The following is a 10690-nucleotide window of genomic DNA, read 5'->3' as shown; positions in this document are numbered from 1 at the left end:
CATGGCTTAGTTATAGCACACGGAATCTTCAATCTTTGTCTCAGGATCTTTAATTGCGGCATGCTAACTCTTAGTTGCGTCATGTGGGATCCAGTTTCCTGACCAGGGATGGAACCCAGGCCCCCTGCCTTGGGGGTGCGGAGTCCTAGTCATGTTCCCATATGAGATTTTCGATGGATGACTTTGTGTGTCAGCTTGACTGGGCCTGGATATTTGGTTAAACCTGAGGCTGGGTGTGTCTGTGATGGTCTGATGAACAGCACTACTGGGGTCCTTACAAGAGGATGTGAGAACCAGGAAGAGGGGCACCTTGAAGGCCCGGCAGGCCTTGTCTCCCAGGCTCCACCCTCTCAAGGCCAACTGACATCCAGGGAGACCTAGATGACCCAGCTTCCTCAGACCATAAAAATAAACAAGCAGCCAGGGCACTTCCAAGCATGGTCAGCTGTGTCCTGACTCAAGTTCTGTCAACAAAACTGATGGATTTACAACTACGGTTACAATTGCTGAGCTCATGTTGACCAGTTCTTCCCGTTCTCCCAAGAATGAGACACTTCAGCAGTATTTACAGTAGCAATTGGAGGGCCACATGGGGGTCATGTAGGAGATGTGTCCAGACAGCAGACTCTTGAGAACAGCTGTCCATAAAAATGAGCATCTTTTTAAGGAGAATCTGTTCACAAAATAACAGTAACTGCCATTCACTGGGCCTGGCTCCACACTCTTTACATGCATGAACCCATCTAGGCCTCCCAGAAAACCTGCCAGGCACATATTATGTGGGGTCTTATAAATACAACAAACTAGTGAATATAACCCCAAAAGAAGCAGACTCACGATCTAGAGAACAAACTACTGATTACCACTGGGGAGAGGGGAGGGAAGAGGGGCAAGATAGAGGTAGGGGATGAAGAGGAACAAACCATTATGTATAAAAGGAAATACTGTACGCCATGGGGAATAGGGTCAATATTTTATAACAACTATGCTATGCTGTGCTTAGTCACTCAGTTGTGTCTGACTCTTTGTGACCCCATGGACTATAGCCCTCCATGCTCCTCTGTCCATGGAATTCTCCAGGCAAGAACACCAGAGTGGATAGCCATTCTCTTCTCCAAGGGATCTTCCTGACTCAGGGATCGAACACGCATGTCTTGGGTCTCCTGCATTGCAGGCAGATTTTATACTGGCTATGGCTGATTCATGTTAATGCATGGCAGAAACCATCACAATATTGTAATTATCCTCCAATTAAAAATTAAATTAAATTAAAAAAAAAGATTCTGTACTTCCCATGCAGGGGGTACATGGTCAATCCCTGGTTGGGGAATTAGGATCCCATGTGCCGCTTGGTGTGGACAGAAAAAAAAAAGAAAATGTTTGAGATGAAGCTCTTGTCTTGGATTATCCAGTAGGCCCTAGTGGCCATCATGAGTGTCCTTATAAGAGAGAATCAGAGGAGATTAGGTGAACACACAGGGGTGAAGGTCTGTGGAGATGAAGTCAGAGGCTGGAGTGAAGCAATCACAGAACGCCTGGAGCCTCCAGAAATTGGAAGAGGTGAGGAGAGCTCCTCCCCCTGCCAACAACTTGATTGCAGACTCTAGACTGCAAATCTAGACTCTAAACTCTGTGGTTTTAAGCCTTTACATTTGTGGTGAATTGTTACATCAGTCACAGGAAACTAATACACAACCCAACTCATGGGTGCCTCCGGGTTGTCACGCCACATGTGTATTCCATCTGGTCTGGCTGAAGTTCAAGCGGCCAGCTCTTTCCTGTCTTCAGATCTCAGCACAAGTTTAGGTCTTACCTTCTCAGAGAGACCCTCCTCAACCCCACAACCTCTCCTGATGGGCCCTCAGCATTCTCTATTACGTCATCCTGTTTTTTGTCTCCATAGCACTTGTCACTGATGTTATTGTTTGTAACTTATTGTAAATAAGGCAGTTATAACAAGCCACTTACCAAGTGGCTCAGTGGTAAAGAATCCACCCGAGCATTCAGGAGACACAGGAGATGTGGGTTTGATCCCTGAGTTGGGAAGATCCCCTGGAGGAGGAAATGGCAACTGACTCCAGTATTCTTGCCAGGAGAATCCCATGGACAGAGCCTGGTGGGGTACAGGCCATGGGGTCACAAAGAGTCAGACATGACTGAGCATGGAGCATGGGCATGCACGAACAAGCCACAAATATAATAAAATGTGAATGAATTTCTGCATCTTATTTATTTCTCCATGACCCAATTCGTAAGAGCAAGGACTTTATCTATCTTATTCAAATGTTTAAACACCAGTGCCCAGAACACTGCTGTGTTTCTTAAGATGGCTGTAACAAAATACCACAGACTCAGGGGCTTAAACAGTAGACATTTATTTTACTCACAGTTTTGGAGGCTGCAAGTCCAAGATCAAGGTGTAGGCAGGTTTAGTTTGTTCTGAGCCCTCTTTTCTTGGCTCGTATATGCTACCTTCTCCCAGCGTCCTCACGTGGTCTTCCCTCTGTGCGTCTGTCCTAATCCTTTCTTCTTACAGGGACACCAGACACACTGGAGTAGGGTCCACCCATACAACTTCATTTCACCTTAATTATTTCTTCCAAGGGCCTATCTCCAGTCCATTTCTGAGATACTGGGGGATTCAATATGTGGATTTTTAGAAGACAAAATTGCCCATAATATCTGCTTAACATAGAGTAGGCAAGCAACACGTGTGCTCTTGGGTGAATGACAGAACTATAAGAATAGCTGTGAAAAACAAATGAATGTGATAAGTTGGAAAATCAAAAAGAAAACTCAAATGAAGAGTGAAAGTATTAGTCGCTCAGTAGTATCTGACTCTTTGTGACCCCATGGACTGTAGCCCACTAGTCTCCTCTGTCCATGGGGTTCTCCAGACAAGAATATTGGAGTGCATTACCATTCCCTTCTCCAGGGGTTCTTCCTGACCCAGGGATCAAACCCAGGTTTCCTGCACTGCAGACAGATTCTTTACCATCTGAGCCACCAGGGAAGCCCCAAATGGACAGTAAACACATAAAAATATGTCTGATCTCGCTAGAGTCAAAGAGACAAAAATTAAGAGAAAAAGGAGATATTATCATTTGCCTATCAAGACAGCCAAGGTTAAAAAGAATGGATAGCAAAATGGCCAAGGTTAAGAATAGACAATGAGGGGCTTCCCTGGTGGCTCAGTGGTAAAGAATCCACCTGCCAAGCAGGAGACACGGGTTTGATCCCTGACCCAGGAAGATCCCACACGCCACGGAGCGACTAAGCCAGCCCACCACAACTACTGGGCCTGTGCTCTAGAGCCCGGGAGCTGCAGCTACTGAAGCCTGGGTGTCTACAGCCTGTGCTCCACGAGAGAAGCCACCGCAACCAGAGTAGCCTCAACTCGCAACTAGAGAAAGCCCGAGCAGCACTAAGAGACCCACAATAGCCACAAAAAAGTAGATCAAGCAAACGAAGCAAAGAGAATAGACAACGGCCATCTGTAGGTATGGGAACACGGGGAACCAGCCCTTTGATGTTACGCTGGTGAGGGTGTACTTGGAACACACCTTCTGCCAAGCAGCTTAGCAGGACGTACTTTGCAAAGCACAGTGTTCTGAAGGGTGAGCGGACTTCCTTAAAGAAGTGACCCAAAGGGTAGGTCTGCATCAAATGAAGGGGGAGAAGGGAGCAAATGAGGCAGAAATAACAGTCTGTGTGAAGGCCCAGAAGCCAGGAAGCATGGTGCCTTCAAACACCTGAGACAGTGGAAAGGGAAGGTGCCCAATTATGCTGTCCCTCATAGACCAAGGTCAACACCAAGGTCACCCTAATCCCCAGATCACACCTATTCCAACATCTACACTCACATCTGGCTCATTACTCTTTTCTTCTCTTTCTTTTTCTTTTTTAAAATGTTTCTCTATAGTTAACAATGTCTAGATTCTAGGAATCTGATGGCGAACAAACCAGGGAAGGTACCTACCTTGGGGGACTTCCATTGTCATGGGGAATGCAACTTTATTTTAAAAATATGTATTTATTTATTTGGCTGAGCCAAGTCTTAGTTGCGACATGCAAGATCTAGTTCCTTGACCAGAAATAGAACCTAGGCTTCCTGCACTGGGAGCACGGAGTCTTAGCTGCTGGACCACCAGGGAAGTCCCTAAAATAGGCTTTTAAATAAAATATATTTAAATGTCTATTTGTTTATTTTTATCTTTCCCCGCTTGACAAGAACAGGAGTTTGACCTTTACAACAGCGGCCACTGTAAGCAACTGAAGAGATTTGAACAGAAGACTGTCTGACCAGATTTGCATTTTAGAAAACCACTCCGGCTACCACCTGCAGAATCCTCTGAAGGCTGGTAACATGGAGGCAGGGAGGCTTATCAGGAGTCCACGCCATAATCCAGACCAAAGTTTAGAATGAGCAAACCACAGGCGAGGCAGTATGGAGAAGCAGATTGACGAGAAATACGGGAGTCAGGGCCAATGGACTTGTGATACGTTTGACCAGGGGAGGCAGGCAGAGAAGGAATATAGGTGCCACTCAGGTTTAGAACTGAGCTGCTAAGTGCTGGCAACACTTCCCCGGGAGAGACAAAGAACAGGAGAAGGAGTTTGAGGGGAATGGGTTAAGTTCTGTCTTTGATATAATGAAGTACTAGGAGATCTCACTGGAGAAGTCCCAGGAGGCAATGCATGTATAAAGATATTGTCTAAGTAAAGTCGGGGGCTTCCCTGGTGGTCCAGTGGTTAAGAATCTGCCTGCCAGGGGAAACGGGTTCGATCCCTGGTCCAGGCCCACATGCCTCAGAGCAACTAAGCCTGAGGGCCACAACTACTGAGCCTGTGCACCGAGAGACTGTTCCACAAGCAGAGGAGCCGTCACAAGAAGGCCGTGCGCCGCAACTAGAGAAAGCCTGCCTACAGCAACAAAGACCCAGCACAGCCAAAAATAAATAAACAAATATTTTTAAATAAAGGAAAAAAATACTTTTTTTTTTAAGGAATAACGTCAAACCGGAAGTCAAAACCCACAGCTGGGATGAGATCCTCCAGGTTGGATGCTAAGACTCCCCAGGACCTGTCCACCCATCTCCACCTCTAGGGTCAAGAACAAGAAATCCAAGTGGGGTCAGGGGACTGCCAGGACCGGGGGGTATTACACATTGCTTGATGGAGAACCGTGGGAGCTGAGCACTGTCCCCACAGAAGGCGGATTCTTTTTTTATTTTTAAAAAAATAGGATTTTTTTTTTAATTGGAGGATAATTGCTCTATAATGTGTTGGAGAAGGCTGATTCTGACAGAAGGGTTTCACAGATTTTATGAACTCCAAAAATTATCATACAGCATCTCCTCTAAAGGCCTTTCCTGAATCACAACCTTCTCCCTTCTCCCCACTTCATCTACTCACATGTAAATGGGAATGGGGAGCAAGGGGGTCCCTTAGAAAAAGAAGCAATTTTTCTTTTGTCATATTTGTTCAATGACCTTTTCCCTGTTTATCATTTATCTGTTGACTTTGTTTATGATATCTTTCACATATGAGTTTACATTTTTTCGATAATAAAATTTCAGTCTTCAAATATTTTCCTTAGGACTTTTGAGCTCAAGTCTGGGGCTCCAAATGTCTGATAAACCTCCTTTTTCTTTGTTTTTGTGCTTCTTTTTCTGACCCCACGGTGTGTGGATCTTGTTTCTTTGCTAAGGATCGGATCCATGGCCCCTGCCTTAGAGGCAGGGAGTCTTAACCACTGCACTGCCAGGGAAGTCCTCTCTTTGTTTTTCATGAATCAATTTGGAAACTTATAAAAAAACTAAGAGCTCACAAAGACAAGATCAGCGATATCTTAGGCAAAGGGCTCTTCCACACAAGCCAAGGTATGGTTTGCTGCCCCACTGACTTTCTAAAAAATTTAGTACTGTATTTTATTCTGGAGATAACTGGTGAGCATGCAAGTACTGACAGGACACTGTGTCCTTTTAAAATACGTCTCAGGGGAAAAACATCTTTCAGGCATCATTGATCAGAACTGCGCAATTAAAAAAAAAAGAACTATGCAATTGGCTTGTTTTAATTTTTTGTACTGTGTGAATGATCTCTTGGATTATGTTTCCCCCTTTGCACTGGATGCTGGGATGGTCAGATCCAATTTTCCTTTAATAAAAAAATATATCTTCCCAAAGCATGTGTTCATATTTGCTCTAACTTTAGAGTTTTCCTCTATCTTTTCTTTTCTTCCCTCCAATTTCTCTTTTATACTCATCTTTGATATGGTATACCAAGCACTTTTTTTAAAGGGGTGAGAAAGAAAAGAATGCAGAAGAGAGAGAAATGGAAGAGCAAGACAAAGAAAACTTTCTCAAAGCACATATTTAGCAAGTGCATTAACTATTTATATTACCAAATTACATTTAACTTCACCATGGGATTCTTTCTTGTAAAGTTCTCTGAAAACATTTACATTTTCATTTGCTTTATTAAAAATCCACCCCTGATAAGCACAGTATCTTTTCAACATGTCTGCTGTATAAAGTGAACTTTATCTGTATTTCAAAATTGAGAAAACCACCCATATTGAGCAAAAACTGTAACATGGAAAACTCAGCTATGGGCTGAACTTGACTATTATCTACCCAGCTCCCTTTGGGTGTTTCCCTTTATTTACTCTAGCTGGCCTTATTATTAAGTGTTTGATACATGTCAGCCCGTATATTTCTTCTAATGCTCATTATGAAGAGACTGAGGGGCTTCCTGTCGGCAAAGTGGTAAAGAATCCCCCTGCAATGCAAGGGACAGAGGAGATGAAGGTTCAATACCTGGATCAAGAAGATCCCCTGGAGTAGGAAATGGCAACCCACTCCAATATTATTCCCTGAAAAATACCATGGACAGAGGAGCCTAGTAGGTTGCAGTCCAAAGTGTCATCAAGAGTCAGACACGATTGAGCACACAAACACATGAAGAGGCTGAGAATTCACAAGATCACTCACAAAAACTCAAGTCAATGGCAAAAAGACAAGAATTCCTTTCTCCTCTGCCTGGGTTTTTGCCACCAGATCACCTGTATCCATTCTCAAATAATTCCAATTATATTCTCCATGCTAATTAGCAAAAATAGGCAGTTCATACCTACGCATTCTCTCTCTCCCTCCCTCTCTTACACTCACACACATATAAGTGTCTGCTAACTATGTTGTATATCTAACTTAATGTAAATCATTTCTGGATAAAAATTGAAAATTTAAGTCCTGATCACCTTACACAGATTTAGGATGGCTATTGTCAAAAAAAAAAAGAGAGGGAAAAAAAAAAAACAACAGCAGAAAATAACACCTGCTGGGGAGTGGGGAGGAGGTGGAGAAACTGGAACCCTTGTACACTGCTAGTGGAAGTGCAAATTGGTGCAGCTGCTGTGGAAAATAGTACGGAGGTTCCGCAGAAAAGGTTAGAAATAGAATTACCATATGATCCAGCAATTCCGCTTCTGGGTATATATCCGAAGGAATTGAAAGTGAGGCCTCAAAGAGATATTTGTACACCCATGTTCATAGCAGCATTATTCATAATAGCAAAGAGATGGTAGCAGGTCAAGGATCCATTGACATTTTAATGGAAAATGTGATATGTACACAACTGAATATTATCAGACCTTTTTAAAGAAGGAAATTCTGTCACATGCTACAGCTTGGATGAACCTTGAGGACACCATGCTAAGGAAAATAAGCCAGTCAGCAAGAGACAAACACTGCGTGGCTCTACTAAGCTAAGGTATCTAGAGCAGTCAAATTCATAAAGACAGAAAACAAAAGCAAGGTTGACGGGGGCTGGGGTTTGGAGGAAACGAGGAAATGTGATGTAGTTTAATGCATGCAGTTTCTAGAACTGTTACACAACAACTCACACATAGCACTACTGAACAGACACTTGAAAATGGTTGTGTGGCCTCAGCCATTCAGTTGTGTCTGACTCTTTGTGGCCCCCTGAATTGTAGCCCGCCAAACTCCTTTGTCCATGGGATTTTCCAGGCAAGAATACTGGAGTGGCTATTTCCTTCTCCAGGGGATCTTCTCGACCCAGGGATCAAACCTACATCTCCTGTGTTTCTGGCACCGCAGGCAGATTCTTTACCGCTGAGCCACTGGGGAACTATTTAACTTCGATAACACCCTTTTCCCTTGTGACTTATGGCCCAGTTTAAAAATGGGCCAAAGACCTTACCAGACACATCACCATGGAAGAAGAGCAGACGACAAATAAACATATGTAAAAATGTTCTGCATCACATGTCATCAGGGAAATGCAAATTAAAACAATGATGAGGGACTTTCCTGGTGGCCTAGTGGTTGAGAATACACCATGCAACGCAGGGAACTCAAGTTCAATCCCTAGTTGAGAACTAAGATTCCACAAGCCTCAGAGCAACTAAGCCTGCGAGCTGCAACTACTGAGCCCTTGTTTCACAACTGGAGTCCATGTGCCACAACAAAAGATCCTTCATGGTGCAACTAAGACCTGTTGCAGCCAAATAAATAAATATTTTAAAGGAAAAAAGCAACAATGAGATACCACAGCCCAACAGTTAGAATGGCCAAATTCCAAAATGCTGGAGAGGGTATGCAGCAATAAGAACTCTCATTCATTGCTAGGGGGATAACCACTTTGGAAGACAGGTTGGCAGTTTCTTACAAAACTAAACATACTGTTAACATATGACCCAGCAGTTGTGCCCCTGGTATTTACACAAAGGAGTTCAAAACTTATGTCTACAAAAAAACCTGCACACACATGTTTATAGCAGCTTTATTCATCATTGCCAAAACTTGGAAGCAACCCATATGTCCTTCAGTAAATGACTGGACAAGTAAACTCTGTCAGACCCAGACAATGAAATATGATTTGGTGCTAAAAAAGAATGAAGCATCAAATCATGAAAAGACCTGAGGAGACTTACATGCATACTACTAAATGATAAAAATCAATCTGAAAAAGTTGCATTTGGTAGAATTCCAATTATATGACATTCTGGAAAGACAAAATTACAAACAGGGTAAAAAGACTGCTGGTTACCAGAGGTTAGGGAAGATGGAGAGAGCAGGTGGCGCACAGAGAACTTTTAGGGCAGTGAAACTATTCTATATGAAACTGTAGGGACTTTCCTGGTGGTCTAGAGGCTGAGATTCTTTGCTCTCAATGCATGGAGACCCGGTTCGATTCCTGGTCAGGGAACTAGATCCCACATGTTGTAACTAAAGATCCTGAATATGGTAACTAAGACTTGGTGCAACCAAATAAATAAGTATTAAAAAAAAAAAGAAATTGTAATTACAGAGACATATCATTATCTATTTATTCAAACTCAAATCTAAGAGTACACAATGGACTCTAAGTGATCCCTATGTATCAGTGTAGTTCCATCAACTGTAACAAACTTATCACTCTGGTGGGAGATGGTTTTAGTGTGGGAGGCTTGCCTGAGGACTGGGGGCGGAGTGCAGCGGGCATAGAGAAGTCTGTACTTTACACTCAATTTTTCTGTGAACATAGAACTGCTCTAAAAATGTAAAGTCTATTTAAAAATAATAATTTTTAAAATGGTTCCAATGGTAAAATTTTATGTTATGTGTCTTATTGTTTAGTTGCCCAGTTGTGCAACTCTTTTGTGACCCCCTGGGCTGTAGCCCTCCAGTCTCCTCTGCCCATGGTATTTTCCAGGCAAGAATACTGGAGTGGGTTGCCATTTCCTCTTCCAGGGGATCTTCCTGACCCAGGGATCGAACCCATGTCTCCTGCATTGCAGGCTGATTCTTAATGCTGAGCTACCAGGGAAGCTGATATGTGTTTAACTGCAATTAGAAAAGAAAACTCCTTTGGTTTCAAAGGGACTAATCAATGTCTATCAGTTGGACAGGCTCAGAATTTGACTTTAATGAGAAAAGACTGATAAATTCATGTTTGCAAATGTAATTATTCATATCAAGAAAACCACCTATTTTAATTTAAGCATTAAACCCTGATTAGTCTCAAAAAGTTGGAAGGGCTTTATTCAGGAGATTTATCCATTTGTCTAAGACTTTAAGCTCTGAAATGTTCATTTGTCTTATTCACATCTCCCCACCCCACACACATGCTTCTTTCTCCTTCCCTCTCCACGCCCCCAAACCACCACCATCATGAAGTGCCTTTCCCTCCCCTCCCCTCTCCCCTTGCCCATCTTTATTTTAAGTTATTTTATTTTTTTGGCTGTGCCATGAGGCACCTGGGGCTCCTTCCCCGATGGTTCAATAATAAAGAATCTGCCTGCAATGCAGGAGACTTGGATTCGATCTGGTTAGGAAGATTCCCTGGAGGAGGGCATGGCAACTCACTCCAGTATTCTTGCCTGGAAAATCCCATGGACAGAGGAGCCTGATGGGGTACATACAGTCCGTGGGGTCACAAAGAGTTGAACACAACTGAAGTGACTTTGCTTGCATGCTTGAAATCTACAATAGGAATAGAAAAGTTTTATCTGAGCCAAACTGAGGACTATAGCCGGGATGATAGCCTCCCAGGTAACTCTGAGGAATTGCTCTGGAGAAGCATGTTTTTCAGCACAGTTTAATCTCTTGTCAAAACAAAGCATCAAACAAGCCAGGGGCACATTCTTTCAAGGCTTGAACAAAACAAAACAAAATCAGATCAGCAC

Source organism: Capricornis sumatraensis, chromosome 6 (genome assembly GCF_032405125.1).
Source record: "Capricornis sumatraensis isolate serow.1 chromosome 6, serow.2, whole genome shotgun sequence".
In the NCBI taxonomy this organism is placed as follows: domain Eukaryota; kingdom Metazoa; phylum Chordata; class Mammalia; order Artiodactyla; family Bovidae; genus Capricornis; species Capricornis sumatraensis.
The sequence above is the reverse complement of the archived record's forward strand: the minus strand, read 5'-3'. Positions refer to the sequence as shown.